The 23437-nt window shown below is 49.9% G+C and overlaps 1 long non-coding RNA gene across 2 annotated transcripts in view; it reads left to right on the top strand.

The window, feature by feature from the left end:
• LOC126497250 (uncharacterized) overlaps positions 1–23437 on the top strand; it is an 82851-nt gene that overhangs the window by 12396 nt on the left and 47018 nt on the right. Inside the window, exon 3 of one of the 2 annotated variants that reach the window (XR_007590551.1) lies at positions 18055–18309. The exons of the other annotated variant lie outside the window; for it this stretch is intronic. This is a non-coding gene — a long non-coding RNA (uncharacterized lncRNA). Of the gene's footprint in view, positions 1–18054; positions 18310–23437 lie in introns of those variants that run through there. 2 annotated transcript variants of the gene reach the window in all.

Consider the following 23437-nt stretch of genomic DNA (forward strand, 5'->3'; position numbering starts at 1 on the left):
CCCAGGCTCCCTGGGACAGTGTGTGTGACCCCAGGGAAAGAGAAGACCCCTGGAGCTGCCTTGATGTCTTGCTGTGCTTCTGCTTGCTCTGCTTCTCACACTCCAGCCTCTCACCACTAGACTGTGTTAGGCATGGTTTGGGAATCTAGTCCTGGGACTCTTATTTGCTGCATCATGTGGTGGAATAGAACAGTGGAGAAAAAGAAGGAGTGCGAAGTATTGGTCCTTGACCCAGCATGGTTCCCTTTTTTCTTTTCTTTTAAAACAAAACAAAACAAAACAAAAACCAGATTCATGCTATGTAGCCCTGACTGGCCTTGAACTCCAGAAATACTCTTGCCTTATCTTCTATTGAACTGCTTGTGTATGTGTGTATGCGCATGTGTGTGCATATAGGTATGTGTGTCTTGAGGTCACAATTGAATGTTTAGTGTCTTTTCAGTTTCTCTTTACATTAGTTTGTTTTTGTTTTCTTTTGTTCTTTTTTTTTTTGAAGCAGTTCTCACATTGAACCCAGAATTTACTAATTTGACCGAAACTAGCTGGGGCGTGAGTTCCAAGGATCCCCCTGTCTCCACTGGAGTGGCTGATGTACACTGCCCATGCCTGGCTATCTATGTGGTGTTGGGGATTCAAACTCAGGTCCGCATGCTTGTGCAACAAGCCCCTCACCCACTGGGCCACCTCTCCATCCACTCCCACTGGGTTTTTAAGAATATACTGTGTCCATGGTAGAAAGGTTCCTAGCTGAGGGAAATCAAAGACAAAATCATTGAAATCTGTCTGAACTTCCTTGCGCTAAGCAGGTGCAAGGGCCAAGAGGGAAATGAGGACCAGTGTGACCCAGTTTTGGCTCTCAGGGAGTTCACGCTCTGACCAGGGAGGTGTCACGCGCTCTTCTGCAATGGAAGGTCATTTTTCTTCCTGGGAAGGAGCTGCTCACGGCAGCCAGAGGTTGAGGCTTTGCCTAAGGTGAAGGCAGTAAGAACCAGTTTGTCTTCCCAGAGAAAGACTTGCTTGCGGCCTCTGCTTGCCGGAATGAGCATGCTCAGATCGCCTGAGTCAGGTTGGGGAGTACCTCCTTGTCTCTGGAATCCCGCTGGGGCAAGTGGCTGTTGGGAGTGGACAGAGGTGAGGCGTTCCCAGGATGGGAGCTGAGGAGGTGGATGTGAAAAGCTCCTAAGACGGTGGCTGGCTGCCAGCTGGTCCTGACCAGTTCTCCACCTATTGCCCCAAGGAGATGGCGATAAAAAAAATTGCTCAACCACTTATGGTCACCGTGGTTAAGGATGTCAGAGATCATGGTCACCTTCATTCACATCCAACAAGTATGACCCAGATCGCCTTCACATCTTCCAGAGCCATCTGTTCTGAGGTCGCTGTTCCTGATTTGTGCTGTTTCAACCCCCAGCCTTCGGTGACCTTTTTCCCCTGGGTGCCTCCCTTTCTCTCATCCCTACTTGCTGTTTCTGCTTTTCATGCCACTAAAATATCTCTCGATCCCACTCCTGGGTCACTGGCTCAACCCAGCCAGTAATTCGTTTGGGTATCGCAGTGACCTCCAGACTGATCGCGTTTGAAGCCTTGCCCATCTTCTCCCAATCTGCTGTCAAAGAGTATCTCTCTGGGACCTTCAAAATAAAAATAGGCAGTATTTTCAATGAAAGACCCCTTGAAGCTGGCCCAGGTTTATCTGTGATGCCTCCTCTCACACTGACTCCGAGTCCCAGCACGAGACCTGCAGTGTGGCACATGCCCCTCACCCACGGTTTGCTCAGCCTCTTCTTTCTTTCTGGGTTGCTTTTGCTGTCATCTCCCAAACTCCTTTTTAGGGCTCCCAGCCTAACCCTGGTCCTACTTTTCAGTTAGCACTTTCAGTTTCCCTAGCTGACGGTGTTGCCTTCCCAAAGTCACCTGTCTCCACCGCAGAGCGCGAGTCTCCGGTGACTAAATAGGAAGTCACCTGATGCTTGACAAATAACTAACAAGTAGGGTAGGTACCTGACAAATGGATAGCTTTCAAAAATACCGTTTTAAGAAAGGAGATGCTGAAGCATTCTAGCTACAGGAAGAAACTTTATAAAGCTGTGTGTACATGTTAGTATTTGTCGAGGCCCACTGTGGGTGTATAGAGTCCTTGCGTATGTCAGGCCATTTAGTTAACAGTGGGGTAAGACGGGGTGGTTCAATAATAACCTCTCACCGTGACTGCTGGACCTGTGGTTCAAATCTAGGCAACTGCTCTGCTCTATCCACCGCCTGCAAATGTCTCTCCTAGTTAAAGTAGCCTTTTCAGTGTAGAGATTATCTTTTGGCCATTTGGGGGATCTACGAGGACTGACAGAATGGAGGGAGCAAGGGCTAGGGATCCAGAAACAAGAGGATGTGTAATATAGGCCACCTAAGGAACCGTAGCGCGCTTGACCTGCTGGAGCATATAGGGCCTGTTTCTGTCACACCTTACTGCAGCTGTCCTTAAACTCTGTTCCTGAAGTTGCTTGGATTGCTACAAGCTGTCCTAATGTCTGAGATCTCTGTGACTCTACAGTGTACCGGGATCAGGCATGTTTAGGCCTGTGCCTAAATGACCATCGTCAACATGGAGAGAAGCAGAAACAGGGCGGCCTGGAGTAGGAACATATGCATTCATCCTTCTCTTTACTCTGGCAGAGCATCCGGTACCAGCAGGTACTCAGGACAAGATGCTGCATAGGTGAAGGAATGACTGAGTGATCTTTTCAGGGAGAACACAGTGTTTTCCTTCTAGGTATATCCATCCCTAAGGTCTTTTAACCACAAGACATTCCAAGTACTCCATCGACTCTGTCCTCTTCCTCTGCCCCATGTCCTTCCTAGTCTCGGCCCACTGGGATAGTTTAGCACCCCGCCCCCAAGTTCTTGAGCTCACCTCAAGAATAATTTACTGCATTTTTTAAACCCATAAAACCTTATTGGGTATTTTCTCTCTGCTGAGCATATGGAAGGCTCCATGGGAATCAAAAGGATGAGGACATGTGTGCTGTGTTTAGGAGTTCACGGGCAGGGCGACAGCCGATGGAAAACAGGTGGTTACAGTGGCATTTGATAGGATGTGAGGAGCATCCAGTAAAACTTAGGTGGGTGAGAGTCAAGGAGTTTCTTGGAGGAAGTAACAGCTAAACTTAATACTGAGTGCTTGTCAGCACCATTGACATCAAATGCCTCCCGAAAGTTCAGGCCAAAGGCATCTACCTCACTTCCCCTTAGTCAGAGCCCCAGGTCTCAGGATAGATAGAGTTTGGGAGCAAAAGAGGAAATGGTGATGGTAAATATCCAGGAAGAGCATTCCACACCCCCACCAGGCAAGCCACCTGTGGCCGAAGGCAGAGTTAACGTTCCGTCGTTCCTCCAGCTCCATCTCTGGATGTGTCCCGGTCACATCCACCAGCCAGATCACTGTCCTTCTTCCCCAGTGTCACCAAAGCTCTTGTTGGGAGACAAGGTCATTAAAGGTAATTGGAGCTAAGATTGGTATCTGTCTTCTCAATATACCCACTAGAACAAAACCAACCAACCAAACAAGCAAGCAAACAACCACAAAAAGCCTGGGACCTGGAGCAAGGCATTGTTCTAAGCCATTGAAATGTATGCGCTCGGTGGTTCTATGAAGCTCCTATCGGGCCAATATTATAGATAGGTGAGGGAATTGAGTTCAGAGATTCTGGTGCTGCAGCTTCATAACCAACCCATGCACACACCCACTCTACTATCGTTGTTAGTGACAGCTCCGAATGAGAGCGGGAGTAAATACCCTTCGGGGTGTTTATAGCCATGGCTGCAGTGTAAAATGTACCGAAGACTCATATTCCATCTCAAAACCCACATGTAGTTTGCATATATTGCAAAATAAAACCCATGTTTGTTTCATAAAAGCACCGCCTCTCACCATGTAACCAAGTAAAGCTGATACCCGAGAGAAACAGGCAGGGTGCCATTTAGCTGGAGGTACCGAGCAGTGAGTGTCCTTAGGGACAGAAACCTCAGAGGGAGAAGCCCAGACAGGCACAGGCTTTGGGGCTGGGGGGGGGGGGGCTAGAGAATCTTCACCCATCACCCTCCCCGTTTCTATACTCAGGCCTCTCTGAAGTCGGGGTGCCTGCTGTGACTGGCGGCCTTACCTTAGACTACCTTCCCCATGAAGGTGTCTACCAATGGCCACTCCCTTTTCATGGTAGCTGGGTTATCTGGCTAACAACTGCGGATGCTGCCCCCTCCCTCTCCTTCTCTTCCTCTCTTTCCTTTGGTTTTCTTCTGTAATCAACCTCGAGAGTCCCTAGAGCCCGTGTGTCCAAGATCAAACTCAGGCCACCTCTTTCCTGTGAGCCCACATTTTCTTCCCTTCGTTTCCCATATCCTCTCCTTTCTAGATGCTTAAGTGTTTGCTCATTTTGAGCCAAGGCAGAACCCCCGATGGAGTGGTATTAAAAACTAATCACCACTACAGAAAAGCGTCTCTTTTCTTTAAATTATTTTTATTATTTTACACATGGTTTTGCCTGCATGTGTGCCTATGCCCTGTAAGTGTGCCTGCTGCCCAGAACACCAGAACAGGCATTAGTTCTCCTAGGACTGGAGCTAAGACAGTTTGAGCTGTTGTACAGGTGCTGAGGCTCAAACCTGGGTCCTCTAGGAGAGCAGCCAGAGCTCTTAACCACCAGGCTATCTCTCCAGGCCCCAGAACTAACTTTTCCAAAGGCAGGGTTACAGGCATCCTAAACCGGCTTCAACCTCATTAGGTAGCTGTTGTTAACCTTGAACTTTTGATCCTCCTTCCCCAGGGCTGGGTTACTGGTATCACTACAGGTTTTGTTTGGAGCTGGGGATTGAACCCAGACTTTTGTACATGCTAGGTAGATACTATCAACTGGGCTACATCTCCAGGCCCCAACATTTCTTTCTGTATCCTTCCTTAGACAACCCTTGGCTGTCTCCTTCATGCACCAGGTCTTAGGTGCCTTCTCCCACAGCTGCTCAGCGGGGCTCTTTCCCACTGCAGGTCAGACTGACTGCCCCGCTCCCCTCTTCTCTGAGGCTTTCAGCTTTTTACTTGAGTCTCCTCAGCGTGGTTGCTTTGTTCCCCCACTGGGTTACTAGTGAGCACCTGCTGTTGGTGAGTTGTCCCAGGAAGAAGGGTGCCATGAGAAATGGGGCCAGAGTATCCCAGGACATTTAACAGTGGTCAGCGAAGACATGAAACAAACAAACAACAACAACAACAAAACACCCAACAGTAGACTAGAGAGTAAGATACGCACGCGACGAAGAACATAAAATAGCATACAGAGTGACAAGATGAGAAAAAGTGACAGGAGTCCAGGTTAGGACAAGGCTGGAGGGAAGAAGAGGAGGCCAGTGTGACCAGAGTGGATGACTGAGGGAAGGGAGGCTCAGGAGAGGCAGGAACGGGAGCCGGGACCAAATCACACTCATTCGCCATATGGTCAAAGCAGTTTGATTCTCTTCCCCTTGCTGCAGGGGAGTGTGAAGAGCGGGACTTCCCTGGCTGGGGTGAAGATGGGTGGGTGGTAAGGACCCTGATCGGGAGGAAGGAGAACAGAAAGGAGGCATTAGAGTGCCCCCAGGAAAGTGGCAGTGTTGCCACCAATAGTGACCCTTTGAGTGAGGGCAACAAAGAGGGAAAGAGATAAACAGACCCAGGCTAGGTCTTTGGAGAAGCTATGGCAGGTTAGAAAATGCTCTAGTGTGGGGTCCCGGGACTCACCAACAGAGTGCTCATCGATAAAATGAACACAATGGCCCTGCTCTCAAATTCTCAGGCTGGGGAGGTGAAGTGCGTGGCGCCCCCAGCACGGTGCCCAAGGTGCCTGCTGCTTGGGAGAATGCCAGCAGGTTTGAATGTGCTCCAAACAGGAAACTCAGAACAGCACAGCACAACAGGTATTTATTTCCTGGACACTCCCCCTACCCCAGGGTTTCTCTGCATAGCTCTGGCTGCCCTCGGAACTCACTCTGTAGACCAGGCTGGCCACGAACTCACAGAGATCTGCTGGCCTCTGCCTCCGGAGTGCTGGGATTAAAGGCATGCACCAATATGCCCAGCTCCTCTTCTTTATTGGGAGTTGAAAAGGAAAGATGCTAACCCTCAAGGTGACTTAAAATTGTCTCTGTCAACAATGAAGGGCGCAGCAGGAGGCCTTTCTAAGCTGGGCAGTGGGTGGTGGGTAGGAGTCGGCGGGTGCCCAGTGTTTGTGGGAGACAAGTGGCCTGAGAGGTGACAGTGGATGGCCAGGGCAAGATAGTCCCAGCCGAGGGTCGAGCCTGTCACTGTCCTAGGGGCAGCTGGTCTCTGTGGCTTTCAACATCAGCCCCTTAGTAGGTCAGGGAAAGAAGAGGAGGAGGAGGGCCAGTCTACCACAAGGACAGGTTTCTAGAAGCTCAGCCTGGCTGGATATTGACCTTCTGTGGGTGGAGTGGGTCAATTCCCAGCCCTTTCCGTGAAAGTTCTAAGAGCAGAGGTCCCAGCCCTGGAAATCCCCAGCCTACGCTGGCTTGTGGCCTAGTTTGTCCTGTAGCTCTATGGGAGATGGCCTGGGGACAGGGTACACAGGCATTTATTAGCACGCGAATCAAAGGTCAGTGGAACAGGAGAGTGAGAGTTTGTTGATCTCTGAATGTGGACCCTGGAATCTCAGGTCTAGAAGGAAGCGAGAGGGTTGACGTCAACAGGGCACTTACGTTATGTTGGCAACACGCCAAGTGTCTATTATAGCTAACTCACTGCTGGACTCAAACATCATCTCCTCTTTTCTTCCATTTATTTATTTATTTATTTATTTATTTATTTATTTATTTATTTATGAGAAAGGCTCTCCCGGTGCAGCATAGACTGGTCTTGAACTGTGATTCTCCTGCATCAGCCTCCAAAGTGCTAGGTGCTAGGATCACAGGTGTGTAATCCCACTCGTCTCTCCATGTTTCTTCCCTGTGCTAGGCCACTGAGGCTTTGAAAAATTCATGTGTCTTTCCCTCTGCCATATGCCTGGCGTTGCTGCCTTACTCTGCCCAAATGACCCCGGAGAACCCCGGTGGCAGGCCTGGCAGCGCGACGTGGAAAAGACCTCACTGGCGTGTGCTGCACGCAGCAGGATTGGAACCTTCCCTCTGCACTCTGACGCTTTCCCAAAGGAAGCCAACTGCTAGAAGATTTCCATTTAAGGACTAGTGAAATCTTGACTGGAAAAGAAACCTTAGATTGCGTCACTATAATATCTCACTATAACACGTGGGAAGTCATTTAACCTCTTGGAGATTCAGTTTCTTTGTAAAATGGGGTTAACAATCTTTACCTTGCCGGTTTATTATAAGATTAGGAATATTACCAGATAAATGATAGTCATTAATACACCCCACAACATGAAGTCATCTTTCATGGCCTTTGTGGAGAGGTGGCAGCCTCTTGTGACACCTCTGTCCCACAGAAGTCACCAGTGCTCCCTCCCTGCAGGAAAGCTGGGTTCTGACAGGTCCTAGGGCCCATGCCCAGGATGTCTGATGCTTAGACATGTGGTAGCATCCTTCACTTTTCAGCTGGCAGGCATGGCCCCTTCCTGGGCTGGCCTGGTGCTGAGGACTGGCCCTGTGCCCTGCTCCTCTGCCAGCTGGGCGGCTGGGCCCGCAGCAGCTTGGACAAGCTTGAAGGCCCAGCAGGGCCTCTGTGAGCGGCAGCCTTCCTTAGCCCTCTGTTAGCACTGGGCCATCTGGTGCCTCGGTCCCCTTTTGTGTGTTTGGGCTGGGGTGGCTGAGGCAGGGAGGCAAGAGAGGAGGGGACAAGGGATGCCATGGTCAGCTTTCTTCCCACTTGAAGGAGGAGAAGTTAGAGGGAGGCCAATCCTGGGAAGGAGATAACCACCGCAGACACAGGAGATGGATGGGGACAGTGTTGTGAGCTCTGCCTGCCTCTGTGTGTGTTTGTGTTTTCTGTAGAGTCTTGATAGATGTAAGGAAAGGAAGACAGAGCAGGATGCAGGAACAGAACCAGAAGGGAAGTGTCGAATGGAGAAAAAAGCTTGGACCCAGAGCAGAAATGGAAGTCGTCAGAAAGCTATGAAGGGGCCTGGGGCCTTGGCCTGGTCGGTAAAATGCTTTCCATATAAGCACGGGAACCTGACTTTAGTTCCCTAGCACCTGCCTGGAATGCTGGGCGTCTGTGTGAGCCTGCAATCCCAGCACTGGGGAGCTAGAAACAGGAGTCCTGATCCTTGGGGCTCCTCGGCTAGCCTAGCTGAACCGGGGAACCTGTCTCAAAAAGTAAATAAGGCGGAGAGTGACTGAGGAAGGCAACCATCATCATCCTCTGGCTTCTACATCCTGGAACACATACACGTGCGTACCCCTGCCCCCAGGAAAGCCGTGCAGTGGAGGCAAAGGTGCTAGCAAGTCTCTAAGGGAAATGCTGTTGTGGTTGTTATCTTTCTGTCCAAGGAAAAGGGAAGTGAGAGACTGTGGCTGGGGTCCTTCCCTGTTTAGGCCGTAGGGGAAAGGAGGTGGCTGGGGCCTGTGGGTGGTACTCCTTAGAGAAGCCTGGGGTTCCAGGCGCTCCCTCCACAGCTCCAGCTTGGGTTCCTGTCACAACTGCCGTTAGCTGTGGATGTCAAGAGTGAGTCTTGGACGTCTGTAGTCTCAGGGGCTGCCAAGAAAAATGCCCCTGACAAACATTCGTCCTCTTTGCTGTGGTTCCCAGGACATGGGGGCTGGGTGGGCTTTAAGGACCTTAAGCTTTGGGTCTTCACAGTAGCATGGCATGAGAAACAGTTACAGAGAGACGTGGGTGACAAGACCACTGCTTCCTAGTCCTCTGGAGCCGTTGGAGTTGGTCCCCTTTTCTGTGTTCAGGAAACACTTTCTTGGGAACTGCACAGACTGACCTTGGGCTGGAAGCATCCCTTGCTGGAGTTGCTGTCCTTGGAACCCACTCAGAGTCAAGCCCTGCTCTCTGCCTGAGTTTTCTAAGCAGTACCTTCCTCATGCCTGCACCTCTCTGAGGTACGGCGAGCCCTTTTGATGTCCTTGAATAGGCCCTGTCATTGATATCAGCATCTTTCTTTTGGTCACATCTGGTCACCATCGCTGTCCTTGAGGCCGGAAATCTCTTCTAAACTAATTCCTGATGGAGCTGCTGGGAGAGCACATTAGGCCGTGTTGAAGTTGAGTGTGATTGATTTAGCACGTGTAGGTTCATTTAGCATCAACCAAGCCCATAGGTTTTTGTTTGGCTTTGTTTTCCCTCCCACCGTTATAGTCACTTGAAGAGCACGGTTTGGAAGCCTCGGGGAACCCTCTGTAACTCTGATGGTGAAGTGGGGGTGCTCCACCCTGCTCCCCAAATGGTTCCAGTGTTGTGGTTCCAGTCCTGCTGAGCTTTGGAGGGGACCGCAGTGTCAATGGGGAGTGTCTGCTGCCAGGGTCATGTTCACCTTGAGGGAGGGGAGGCTGTGGCTCAGAAACTCTTTAAGGTCACCAGATGAGGCTGAAGATAGACAGAGCTTGATACGCAGGAGATGCCCATTCACGTGTGTCTACAGACAAGCTCACAGCTGGCTGGCGTGAGCCATCTGAGGTAGGCACAGAGGTGACCTTCATCGTCTGCCGTTTATTGAGTACTGATGACTTGGGCATTGTCCCACAGATGGTCGCATTTAGTCCTCCCAACCACCTTGAAAGGTACAAGCGAGGAAAGCCTGGTGCAGAGAGGCTGAGGCGTTTTCCCACTACCACACAGATAGTAAGTGGCAGTCACTTATTAAACTGTTACCAAGGGGGAAGAGAACCTGGGTGCTTTCCAGAGAGCTGTGCTTCTGTCTGGCCAGATGGGAATGTAATAAAAGGGGTGCTGTTGTGGGGGGGTCAGAAACGGTTGCCAGGTCAGTCTTGGGGTTAAAAAGGCTGTGAGTAGCAGGCAAGGTGGACTGCTTGCCTAACATGGATGAGACCCTGGATATGACACCCCAGCGTTGTCTAAACTGGACACAGTATCTGCAAATTCAGCACTTGAGAGGTAGCGCCAAGACACACACATACACATAAGACACAGTCACACAGACAGACACACAGACACACTTATATAAAGACACATACATAAGACACAGAGACACACAGACACAAATACACAAACATGAGACACAGACACACACACAGACACTCCCCCCAACCCCCACACATGTGAGGCCCATTTCAAAATGTGGGCAGAATACAGAACATGGAGTTCAGGGTCCCAATGAGACGTGTGAGTCCCTGTCTTAAAAGCAGAGACAGACAGAGAGAGCATGCCATCTTTCCAGCCTGAGCAGTGCATCTGTGTCTGGAAAGCTGACATGCTTTTCTTTTAAATGGAGAAAATAACAGGCCCAGAAGCACAGGGCGGGGCTGAAGAGATGGCTCAGTGAACAAGAGTGAGGACCTGAATTTGGATCCTAGCCCACATCAAAAGCTGGGATGGCTGCACCTGAGCCTGGAGAAACCCCAGAACTGTGGGGGGCAGAGGCAGGAGAATTACTGGGGCCTGCTGGTTGGCAGCTTAGTTCTAGGTTCTGTGAAGGCCTTTCTCAAAGGAATAAGACACTACTAGAGCAGGACACCTGAGGTCCTCTTCTGGTGACTTCCTTCTGTGTGCCTACGCACGCACACACAGACACACACACACAGACACATACACATAGACATAGAGACATACATACACATAGACACAGACACACAGACACATACCACACAGATACATACACACACACACAGACATATACACACATAGACACATACACACAGAGACATACATACACATAGACACAGACACACAACACATGCTGCACAGATACATACACACTGACAGATACGCATATGCTGAGACACAGACACATACATACATAGGCACATACACACACATATACACAGAGACACACACACATACACAGGCACACACAGACACAGATGTATAGACATACATATACAGACACACACATACACAGACACACATACAAAAAAAGAAAGACACACATAAGACACAGACACACAGACACACACACATACACACACAGACACCCCACCCCCACACATGCGAGGCCCATTTCAAAATGTGGGCAGAACACAGAACATAAAGAGAGGCTTGAAAGTCTAGGCCATTTGGGGGCTGTTTTGTGGTTCTGTTTTGTCCCCCAAGGGTGAGATCCAGTGAAAGCATGGATGGAGGGAGGCACACACTTGAAGCTGTGCTGTCAGTGGCTGGGGAGGGGGAGCGTCAAGGCCAAGGAAGAGAGTACTGTGGAGGGCTGTGTGAGGACACATCCACAGAGACATTGGTAGGCTGGGCTGAGTGGGAGGAATGAAAAGTGACTGAAGCTGGCTGGGAGGGTGCTGGGGTTATTTTTAGAAATGAGGAAGTCACTGGCAGGAGGTGTTTTGGCCAGGGGAGAGGACAGGAAGGGGAAGGAGGGGAGTAGATTCAGTTTAGGAGCGCAGACACCTAAGTGGTGTCAGTCAGCAGCAGGGGTCCCTGACCCTTAACCTCAAGTCTTCTGGAAGAGGGTATTTGGTGGCCTCACTCTCTCTGAGGTTCTGGACTCACTGGTAAGGAGGTTGGGCTTTCCATGTGTGCCTCCTGGTGACCCCTAAAGCTTGGGTGTTTTGGGAGTTGTGGGGTTGCCATGAGCTGGTACTTAGAGACAACAATGGCAATGTCACCTTGCCAGCCAGTCCCCCTCTGTCGGTCCTTTAGCCTTCAGAGAAGCTGCAGAGAAGCAAGCATATCCTTAGAGGCTGTTCCCAGGAGGAGTCTTCACACAGACCCAGTAAGGCCTGCTCCATCTTCCCTAAGAAAGACTCCCTCATCCTTCACAGCCCTGCTCAGGCTCCAATGGCAGAGTTAGAGCCCAGCCACAAGACCAGGGGAGACATTCTGGCTCACAAGGCCAAGCAAAGCTCTGCCTGGGAGAAAGTAGAGACTTATTCACCCTTCCCCTGAGAAGGGAGCTGCCTGGGTACTGATGACTCCTGAATCCTCCATTTACCAATTCTGGACCCTTCATTCATTCCACAGGGACAAACACTATGTGATTTTAAATTTTAGAATCGGGTTAATTCTAATTTTTAGGTGAGCGAGACAGTTCTAGGAAGAAACAAATTACAAAGGAAATAAGATACACTGATTCAGTCTTTTCAACCAGTGAGTGTGCCGCTATGCTAGAGTGACCGACCACAGCCCTGACAGCTCAAGGACCAGGGCGTTGCTGAGGGTGGCCGTGCTAAACACACACACTGCAGGAGGAGCTATACCTGGGTGTGGGAACTTGAGGCATCGTTCCAGAGGAAGTGATGTTTCAACTAAGGAAAAAGAGAAGCCCAAAACTGTCCAAGAGGGGAATGAGACTGCTGTGGACCATAGGAACACCAGGATCCAAGGCCTAATGGGATGGGTGCCAGCTCCACCATGGCACCAGAAGACCACTCTTTTAAAGGAACCAAGTGTTCAAAGATGCCGCCTCAGTGGGACTCAATTGGAAGTGTGCTTAGAATCACTTGGGAACTTAAAAAAAAATTCCCAAAACAAAACCCAATGCAGTCCTCAGGCTCCACCCACCCTCTGACATTCTGATTTGCTGGGTTGGAAGAAAAAAGTTTGAGCATTGGCATAATATAAAGACCCCCCATGACGCTGGCTTGCTGTGCTGGCTAGGTTTGTTTGTTTTGTCTTGTGTTCAATTTGACATCATCACGGGTCATTTGGGAAGAGGGAACCTTGTGGGGGCGAGGGATGCCTCCATCAGAGTGGCCTGTAGGCAAGCCTCATTTTCTTTAACTATTGGTGAAGGAAGACTCAGCCCACTATGGACCATAGAGCCCTCCCCGGGCAGGTGGTCCTGGGACATGCAAGAAAGGAGCTGAACGCCAGGCGGGAGAGCCACACAAGAAGCAGTATTTCTCAGTGGTCTCTGCTTCAGTTTCTACTGAAGTCAGATCCCCTCTCTGACTTCGCTCAAGGATGCACTGTGATGTGGAAGTGTAAGCCAAATAAGCCCTTTCCTCCCCCAAGTTTCATTTCATCTTTGTGTTTGTCAGAGCAACAGAAAGTAAATGAGGACAGGTGCAGGCTGAATCTCACAAGTCACCTCTGGTGTGTTTGCAGACTTCTGCTGGCTCACTGGCTGGTTGGTCTTCCATGGAGCAAGAACAAATTTAGGGTGGCAAGCGGGGAAGAGCAGTGGGTTTTAGGGTTAGTCTGCCTGGGTCTGAGCCCTGGCTTTCTCTCTGGAGGGACTACTATCCCTTCTCCTCTTTTCCCATCTCTCTGTGCTTGGCCACCACCTCGAACCAACACCCCTGTGCCTCTCCTGATATCAGTCTTATCCTTGTCCCCATCCTACGGGGGAGTGGGAGGGAGAATAGACCTCTTGTATAGGATGCAGGTGCTCCAGGCTCTACTCTAGGCTCAGGTAAGGGTTCCATTACTTGGTACTTATGCTCTTCTTTTCCATGCCTTTCACACCTCTTTGTTTCTGCATTAAAGGAGCCCCACCCTTTGATGCTCTCAGCCTTTGCTTCCCTTCCTGAGATGTCTTCCTCACTTGTATTAAGTTCCTCTTCTTGTTGATACGTCGAAACACAAGATAAAAGCAGCATAAGGTAGGAACGGATCCTTTCGGCTCCTGGTTTGAGAAGGTGTACTCCACCGTGATAACAGAGGTGTGAAGCCACTGATCGCAATGTGTCCACAATCAGGATTCGGAGAGAGATGAATGAGTCTAAACGCTCATTGGCTTCTTCCTTCCCCCTTTCTACTCAGTACAGGCCCCAGGCATGCAATGGTGCCTTTCCCAGTCTGGGTAGGACTTTCCTCCTCGGTGTCCAGAAAGGCTCTCACAGACACATCCAGAAGAATGTGTCCTAGGTGGTTCCAAATCTGGCAAAGTTGCTAATAAAGATTAACGGTTAAACCGCCTTTTCTGTCGGAATGCCCTACGATCCTTCCCAAAGCTTAGGGGTGACCCCCAGGAAGTTTATTACGTAAATTACGGGCACTTGGCTCCTACCATTCTCTGTAGCCCCTGCCCTGTGTGCCAACACATGTGCCTGGGAGTGGTGAGCAGAGACTGCACCCCGCCCCCCCAGGCCTAAAGGCCCCAGCACTCAGCAAGTGAGGAATTTGTAATTTGCTAGGAGACTAGAGTTCCTGAAGGGACACTCTCCACGTGGAAGGCCATTTCAGCTACAGGTTTGGAGACAGGGCCTCAAGTTTTCTTCTGGCTTTGTAGTGGCACTGAGACTTCCATGGGGGCCCTGTGTAGGAAATGGGGAGACTGCTGTGTTGTACCTGTCTTTTCTTTGTCACCTACCCCCAAGTCTTTGTGTCCCTCACCATTTTTCTCTCTTGAGATTAAGTCTTACTAGATAGCCCTGGATGACCCGGAACTTGGTTTGTAGACCAGGTTGGCCTGGAACTGGCAGGGGTCCAACTGCCTCTGCCTCCCAAGTGCTGGAGTTACAGATGAGAGAGAGCCACCATTTTTTTTCTCTTCCAGTTTGTGTGTGGTTTTAGCCCAGATCTTGTACCTCTTTGTCTTTTTAGTGGTGACATTTCCAGAGGCTCCTTGACAATCTCAGAGACCCTGGAAGTCTCAGGCGTTAAATTGCCATCCCAGTTTCTTCTGCACTTTGATCCTCTAGCTGGGGTCTAGTGATGGTCACGGCCTTCAGGAGGGGTCAGAAGGGGACAGAAAATATCAAGAGCATCGCCGTGTGCTTCTGTTCATGTGTCCCTGCATATTTCCACTCTTTGGCAAGAGTCCAGTCTCAATTATGAGTGTGGAAGACTTGCCTGGGCATGTCTGGAGGGAAGGCTGGCCAGGAGCCTATAGGCTTGAAGACCAACTCGATCCTTGAAGGAAGTGCTTGGCTTCTATAGCAAGGTGAGCTGGGCTCAGACTAGAGGTCTGAGTTGTGGGGGAAAGATCTCCTGTGAGCACAGATGAATATTGACCATGGTGGTGGCCACAGTAGTGGCAGGTAAATGAAAAAAAGAAATAAAAAGGACATGACTGTTCCTGGGTATGGTCGAGGAGAGAGTTTATTGTAGACACGAGGGAGAGCACAGCCAGAGGCAGAGACACCTGCGAGAGTCCAGAGTGAAGGCTATCCTGAGCCAGGCCTTGTGAGGAGAGGGAGTAAGGGGAGGGAGAGTCAGGCGACCAAGAGACCAAAGAGACCAAAGACCAGGGTAGCCAAAATGGCTGGACTATATAAGGAAGGACAGCTGGGGGAAGGGCAGCCCAGCCTCTGTGCTGGGGAAGTCTAGGGTAAGGGCTGGGCTATGCCAGCCGGGAGGACTCTGTACTAGGTGGGGACTGAGGGATACTGGGGGAACCTGGAGGCTAGTGTTTGCTTTGATATGTTGATGGGTGCTCTAGTCAGCAGTTGTCCCCGCTTGAGACGGAGCAGTAGGCAGCAACTATTCGACTGTCTCTGAACAGTTAGAAGACTGGAATCCTGTTGAAGCCTTTTTCAGGCCGCACCCCCCCCCCCCCCCATCTAGGCCAATAGCAGAAAGTATTTTGAGATTTTCTATTTTGTTTTATTATTAATATTTAAAGTGACTTTATGTGTGCGTACAGATGTTTTGTCTGCACTCATGTCTGTGCACCACATGCATGCCTGGTGACTGTGGAGAGCAGAAGAGGGTGTCGGATCCCCTAGAACTAGAGTTACAGATGGTTATGAGTCACCATATGAGTGCTGGAAATTGAACCCGGGTCCTCTGGAAGAGAGCAAACAGTCAGTGCTCTTAACTGCTGAGCAGTTTCTCTAGTCCCTAGATTTTTATGTTTTAGAGACAAGGAAAACAAAGCTCATGCCATGAGCTGCCTTTGGAGTCCCCATCTGTCTGCGCTGTGACTCTCTGGGGACTTCCAGAAATGTTGGGTGGGGTTTGGCAAGGGATGATTCAGAGCCTGCCAAACATGCGCTGCTATTGTTCTCGCTCTTAGACTGGCAGGGTCTGCGGAGTCTCAGGTTACAGTCAGAAGGTTTCCACCCTCAGCCTAGTGTGTTATTTCTTCAGCCCTTGCTTGGGAATAGGTATGGCTTTCTCTAACATACTTGTTTAGAATGTACTTCCTGTCCTGGCTTCTGGTCCACTCTTTTTCAGTTGGCACAGAACCTGAACCATAGGATAAAACAAACATTGAAGTGTCATAGTTGGCCACAGCTGAACATGGTTAGCATCACAGCCTCTGGTTTGTAAGGAAAATCTGATCCGTGACAGTGTGTATGCAAAAAGGGAACTGACTCCCCATCACCCCATATCCCCCTCCACCCCCGTCCCTAACCAGATAGGTCAGTGACGTGTACTTTGTGTCCGAGTGTTTATTTATAGGTCACTAGGTAAGAACTGGAACCCCCTTCTTTGCCTAATTCCTGTTACCAATAGAGGCAGCACTCCGAAGTTACCCAGAAATGCTCATCGGTGGCTTGGGACACCAGGTTCACAATAAAACAACGGGAGAAGCCACCACGCCCATGTGTGGCTAATTTTCCCTGTTCCTTTGTTATGACCTGGAAGTGCACTGCTGGACACATTAGGTATGGGACGATGAAGTCATGGCCAGAAACACAGCTTTCTTTAATTTTCAGGTTGTTAGTACTTGGCAAGGCCTCTGCCTCTTTCCATCCCCACCCCTGCTGGATTTTTCTGGAAGCTTTCAAACTTTCCTCCAAATCCTATACATGTGCGCGCGCGCGCGCACACACACACTCACACGTGGCACAGTCACACGGGGCACAGCAAGACACACTAGCGTGTTGTTTCCTCGACTTCGGGAACCCCTTCTCCCCAGGATCAGTTTGTGACTCCCAGTGTGAAATGCTCCTTCATGCTTCTTCCTATGAAGTCTGATGCCAACGCTGCAATACTGTTTATATATACACACAATATACCTGCCTTTGGAGTGTACATCACCCTTCCATTGCCTTCTGTCTTCTTCCTCAACACCTAGCATCACCAATGCTCATTCAGACAAGAGCAACAGCCTGATGGGTTCTTTATTCCCTACCATTCCCCAGTTCCGACTTCCTATGGTAGCCAGACTGAGCTTCGAAATGCTCCCCAGTTCCTGCTGCCTCCTACTGCAAAGTGGAAGCCAACTCCCGCTCTTCCACTGGCCACCCATCCCCCTTCAGTTTTTCCTTTCTCACCCACGTGGCCCTGGCTGCTAATGACATCCTAAGGCCCTGACTCTGGATTTCCGCTCCGGCCTCTTGCTGTGTCTGGATGCCTTCTCCACTCTACCTGTCTCCTCTGGCAGGTGTCAGTTTGGACCTAAGGACCACGGTAGAGAAGTCCCCGTGATCTTTCTTTCTAAAGTGGGCAACCTGGGCTAGACCCTGTTACAAACGCCCCATTTTTGTGCCCATATGAAGAGGCTGGAGAGGGAACTAGCTAGAGCAAAAAGAACTGTGAATTCGCTGGCGTTCGCATATGCTAATTAACGCCTGGGTAGAAAGCGTAGGGGCACGAGCAGATGTCAGTACACTCTACCAGTGTGACCTTGGTGCCACAGGATGACGAAGGAATGAAATGGAATCCCCACAGCTAATTGAGAGGTGCGTTCCTGAACAGACAGGTGGAGGTCTGGGCGAGAGAATCAGCTGTGTGGAGGGGCTGGTGATGAGGATGAAGGATGAATGGGCGGGAGGAAAAACATCGAGCCCTTGTAGAGTGTGTCTTGGGCCACGTGAAAGAAGTGAAATTACTTCTGAGATATGAAAACAAAGCGTTTTCACTCTCAGGAATCAATCAAGATGCTCCTAGTTCACTGACTCAATGGGATCGTGGTTTCAGGAGAGCCCCAGACAGTCTAGAACAAAGAAGTCTTGCTCAGCTTTGCATTTCAAACTCGATTCCCCCCTCCTACCCTGCCCACCCCATTGCTGGTGAATGGTTAATATTCTCAGAGCCTGGTTGCTGAGAGAGAGAAGGCTTCCCATGTTTCAAGGAGATCCTTTGTCTCTATCTAGACGTGCCGCTTGGGCATGCGAGCATAAAGGAGTGTGTTCAGCTGCAGCGCTGAGAACATAGGATTCAAGAAGAAAGGCACGCGGGCCGGGAGGACCATGAAGAAGACTGCTTGATGCTGTCTACTTGGCAGGAGGCTCAGAAAGAATGGGAAGCAGAGAAGGTACCACGTGCCCCTCCCACTTGTCCAAAGCCTCCAGGTAGAATGGCAAGGAAGTAGAAACAGCCCTTCACAGGAAGTTGGAGGTTGAGGGTAATGCTTCACTTTACGTATGGGTCTCTATGACACTCTCAATGTGTATTTCCATGGCAGCCTAGCACTGTAGAAACACTGGCAAATCCTGTTTCAGCAGAGAAAGGCCTGTGACAGAGGCCCTTGCTTCCATGTAGCTTGTATATAGGTAAACTTTCTAAGCATTTGCTGGAAATATGTAAGGAGTCATGAGTCTGGACCAGGGGGAGCCCCTGACAGCATTTCAGAGTGGCGGTTCAGAGCTGGGCCCCCAAGAGAGGACACAGCTGAGTTCTAGGAGTCTGGTGACAGGGAGCAGTGAGCTATCCAGAAGCATTTGCTAGGCATTAGGCATTGTCCACATGCTGAGAACAAGTCATGTGCATCCCAAACCCAGCTGAACAAGCCACAGGGGAGGATGCGCCTCAGGGACAGCACTTTTAAGGGTTTTCATTCATGATAAGGTCAAACAAGCCCACAGCATATCGAGTGTGATCTGGTCTGCTGCTCCTCTGAGCTGGTTGGCTCACTTCTGAAGGGTTGTACGGTTGCGTCAGTTTATTGCACTCAACCCAAGTCTCACTCTGAGATTGAGACAGGCAAAACACTTCACACAGAGTAGCATGGTAAGCAAAATCCACAAAGGAGTAAATGGAGGGACCCGAGAATGCACTCTGAAGAAAGGGCATTCGGGGTGACACCCGGCTCAGGTCTCTTATGACCCCAATAGCAGATTTAATGGAAGGACACAGGGGCATGTGATCTCCAAACCTGGCAAACTGGGGCACATGCCGATCCAGGAGACTTCCTGAATTTGGTAACCTCCAAGCAGAAGCCAGGACGCTGTGTAGGAGACTTGGACATCTGTTTTGGTCACAAACCTGGACAACCTTCAAGTCCCCAGCCCACCTACCCTCACCTTAAGACTTGGTGATTGCTGAGTGAAATTCTAATTTTATGGTTGCTGACTCAGAGGCAGAGGAGGCTCTCGCTTTGAGTCAGAGCGCCCATGTGGAAAGACCTCGCTTCTTGGATCTGGCTTTGAGGCTGGCTCTACCACTCACCAGCTGTGTGCCTGGACCACTTCCTTCACCTCTCAGATCATGCTGTTCTTGCTGGTTGGATGGAGATGTTTACCCAGGGCTAGGTTAGCATTTAGTTCACCGATATAATAAAAAGTTAAGACGTGGCGGATCACGTGAGAAGTAGAGATTCATGCCACACCATAAAACTGCTTTACTGCTCACGGGTTTGTTTTCCTTTTCATCAGACCAGCTAGTTGCGTGAGAGAACGTTGTTGAGTTTCAGGCAAAGGTGAGATGGATGCTGATGGAATCTACCTTGGGACATCATCATAGGGAAGAAGATGGTCTGAGTTGGGCACTCGGGACTCACTGGGAGGAGAGGCAGGAGGATGACATCCGCCTGGGGCTGCAGATGGTCTGTCTCGTCTTACTCTATCCTTGAGTTTATACTCACAGCATAAGTTGAGCTGTGGAGGTGTTCACCCTCTTCCGTGTAGGGAGTGGTCCTGGACAGATCTGCCTATCCATCTCTGTAGGAGACATCTGATCTAGACCAGCTTGTGGCTGTGAAGTAGTCACAGGTTTCAATTAGTCTCAGCCTTAGCCTCCCACATGTGTCCTCCTAGTCCCAGCTTCATCTGGTCCAGCCCTTTCCCAATTCATCCGTCACAATCGGTTCTCTTTAGACTTCACAAGGAGGTAATGGGTTTCTGCCTCTCCTCAGGAGAGCATGAGTAAGGATGAACACAGGCAAGCCCACACTGCCGTGCTTGTGGGCTGTGGGCCTGAAGCTGACCCACACCATGTTGGGGTGGGGGAGGGGGAGATGAGAACAGGCCCACAGCCTGGCCCCTACACCCCCTCCTCTTGCCTTCTGGATGGAGGAAGTGAGTCCAGCCTGGGGCCTCAGCTGACTCAGTGGTTCCTGGAAGGTGGTGATGTCATCGTGACAGAGTGTTTCCCCTCCCCAGCCAAAGTCAAAAAGCTTTGAGTGACAAGAGTCTCTCAGGCACAGAGGTCTGAAGATCTCTCGGGATAGTCGGTGTTCACAGTTTGTGCGGCCACTCAGTGCCACCTTTGGTAGCAGTTCCCTTTCTCAGAGTTCCATAATCTTAAAATTATTTTACTTTTATCTTATGCTCATTGGTGTTTTGCCTGCATGTATGTCTGTGGGAGGGCATAAGATCTTGGAGATATAGACTGTTGTTAGATGCCATGCAGGTGCTGGGAATTGAACCCGGGTCCTCTAGAAGAACAGTCTCTCAAATGCTGAGCCATCTCTCCAGCTCCAGAGTCCCATATTTCTCATCCTCATTCCCATGACGATCCTGTACTCTGGACTTCTGGGAAAGTCTTGATGATATTTTGTTTGATGAGGGTCTCGTGTCTTCCAGATTGGCACGGTCTTGCTGTGTAGCTGAGGATGACTTTGAATTTCCAATCCTCTCGCCTCTACCTGAGGAGTGCTGGGGTTGGGGGATTATTGGCATGTCCCACCACACTGGGGAGCTAGCCCTTGGATTGGCACCTGCTAGGCAAGCACTCTGCTAACAGACCTACATCTGCAGCCCATCTTGATGATTTTTAACAATTTTGTGTCTTTGTTCTCTCATATGAGTAGATGCAGAGACTGTAGATTATCATCTTATGTCTGACCATGAGTGGGGGACTTTTGGGACCCAGAACTATCATGCCCTCTTAAAAACAGCCTGTGGTAATGTATGCCCTGTCTAGTCCTCCAGCTTCACATGGCCACATGTTTTCAATATTAATTGCTTAACGTCAGACTGTGTCCCCCCAGGCTGAGTGGGAAGTGTTAAGCCCCCATCTTTCCCTTGTCAAGGACTCTCCCATCACCGCATTGTTGAGTGTGTATCTGTAACAAGAGCAGGTGGGTGGGAGACCCGGCATGGTTTGCCCTGGCATCGGCACTGCAGTTCTGTGAGGCTTTAGGGAAACTCAGCTGGGCTGGTCAGGGATTCTTTACAAACGACCTTCCCCGCAACACACACACACACAGACACATACACACACAGACACACACGGACACACACACACACACACACAGATAGGGGGTGCACTAAAGACCTGGATACCTTGAGACCTTGTATCAAACCAGCAGGAATAAAATGGGTCCTTTGTCAACTAGAGTCAAGTCCTCCAGATCAACCTTGAGGGTTCAGGGAGTCCTGGCATCGGTTACATTGCCCGATGCTGCCCCCTGCAGGGAGATTGTATGCGCAGGGTTCCCGTGTCTTCCTAACCCCTTTGGCCGAATGGTGGTTCTTCATCACCTGAAGTTGTCAGAGAAGTTAATAGAGCATTAACGGGAAGAAAATTTGGCTCTTCTGAGTGAACTGGGTCACTGAGATAAATAGCAGAGGCAATGAGAATGATTGATGGACATTCAAGTTTCAGGTGGTTTGAGGAAGCAGGGATGTCAGAAGCGGGGACCAAAGTTGAGAGGACCATCTTACTTAAGTCAAGGCTCACGGCAGCTCAGGAGGCGGTTGGACTGCACTCCTGTTCAGTGCCCGATGGACCAGGGTCTTAGAAAGGGTAAATGATTGCCCGAGGTCATGAAGCTAGCAGAGGGTGGAGCTGGGACGCGAACTCTGTGACTGGATAGCTCTACTGTCACACTGGTGACATTTGGTGTTCTCATAGCTCTTGGCAAAGTACTCTGATAGAAAGGAACTTAGTGGTGAGATCGTTTAAGTTCTCAGTTCCTGGTTACAGTCTGTCACAGCAGGAAAGCCAGGCAGTGGGAACTTAGTAAGTTAGCTCGTCACATCACATCATGGGCACGCATGCTTACAACTCAGTTCATTTTCTCACTTGGATTCAGCCCAGGATCCAAAACCTAGGGAATGGTGCCACCCACAATGGACTGGGTCTTCCACGTATAATAAATAATCAAGGCAATCCCCCACAGACATTCCTACAGGCCAACCGATCCAGACAATTCTTCATGGAGCCTCTTGCCAGCTGATTCTAAATTGTGTCGACATCTAAAACTGATGATCGTAGAGGTCAGGGGCTCTCTCAGGAGGGATGTCCCTTTACGCCTGTGTGGACTAGGTGCTTGGGAACGGCAGTGAACTTTCAACAGTAAACTCTGTACTAAGAGTTTTTAGCTATGACCTCTGTAATGTGGCTAGAGGGATGCTGAGATCTTCCCAACTTTCTCAGCCTGGCCTGAAGTCTCACTATAGGAGAGGTGTTATTTGGAATAGGGTCAACTAAGTGGCTCTCTTATGAATGGACATGAAGTTCCTAAGTGGAAAGAATGGTGTCTTTATATTTCCCTGTCTAGAAGGAGCCTTCTTTTCAGCATCCATCTGGCCATGAGGACCCACCCAGTCTGTCTCTGAGTTTCCCTTGTACATTTGTCTCTTCTAGGTCTCATTGGGTCCTCTTCAGCTTGCTCCTGGTTGTGGGTCTTCACTGCATAATCAAACCTCAGTGTTTAGGCGAAGTCTTCGCTCCAGCCCCTGGCATCCATATATCCAAAGAGTCTGGAATGTTCAGATGGAAGCTCCACCCCAAGCCCTTTCCTCTGGATTTGCCTCAGTCCAGACTCCTCCCCTGAAAAGCTCACCAAATGATGACCCCCTCCCCAGAGATGCTCAAGACCACTCTCACAGGGTATTTAAACTGCCCCCCCACCCCAGAAAACACACATGTAATTTTCCGGTCTTCCTTTCCTATCTCCTCTCTGGGGGCCCGGAAAGTCAGCCTGGAGTGTGGAATCTATTAAACGTGGGCTTTTTCTAATTTGGTCTGATTGGGTCTGATTTGGATTGTTGTGTTGGCAGAGAGGTTTATGGGGTGCAGAAACTTTTTACTCAGGTCAGCAACAAAGACAACATTTTATCTGCAAATCTGATATTTTGCATTTTCTCCTAAAATCCTCCTGGACCTTGCTGAGGAAATGCGAGGATTCTTTAGAATTTGTCTCATTTTTATTTCCACCTCTCAGTCCAGTCCCAACTCTCTCTTCCCCCACCTTTCCCCATCACCTTCCTCCACCAAACTCTTTCACCTTAAATAGCGTTTACTTGCTTTGTTACCTAGCATGTTCCCCCCCCCCCCACATCTCCATGCTTCCCCGGCCCCCAAGAAAGT

Source organism: Alexandromys fortis, unplaced genomic scaffold (genome assembly GCF_014885135.2).
Source record: "Alexandromys fortis isolate MF-2015 unplaced genomic scaffold, M_Fortis_MF-2015_v1.1 scaffold_21, whole genome shotgun sequence".
In the NCBI taxonomy this organism is placed as follows: Eukaryota; Metazoa; Chordata; class Mammalia; order Rodentia; family Cricetidae; genus Alexandromys; species Alexandromys fortis.